The following is a 215-nucleotide window of genomic DNA, read 5'->3' as shown; positions in this document are numbered from 1 at the left end:
TTTAGCCTTCGGCGTGAGGAATTCTTAAGGAAGAAAGTTCGGAGAGAAGGCTTGTAAGTGTTTCAGGTTTTGTGCCTTCTTGTACACGCACGTCCCCTGTCTGGAAAGTTCGCAAAGCGCTCAACAAAGATATATTTCGGCCCAAAATATTTGTTGGCCGAAAATGTCAGAAATTGGTACTGTTTTTATTTTCTTCAAAATTCACATGTATTCTT

The sequence above is a fragment of the Penaeus monodon genome, chromosome 19 (genome assembly GCF_015228065.2).
Source record: "Penaeus monodon isolate SGIC_2016 chromosome 19, NSTDA_Pmon_1, whole genome shotgun sequence".
Classification (NCBI taxonomy): domain Eukaryota; kingdom Metazoa; phylum Arthropoda; class Malacostraca; order Decapoda; family Penaeidae; genus Penaeus; species Penaeus monodon.
This window is presented reverse-complemented; position numbering follows the sequence as displayed.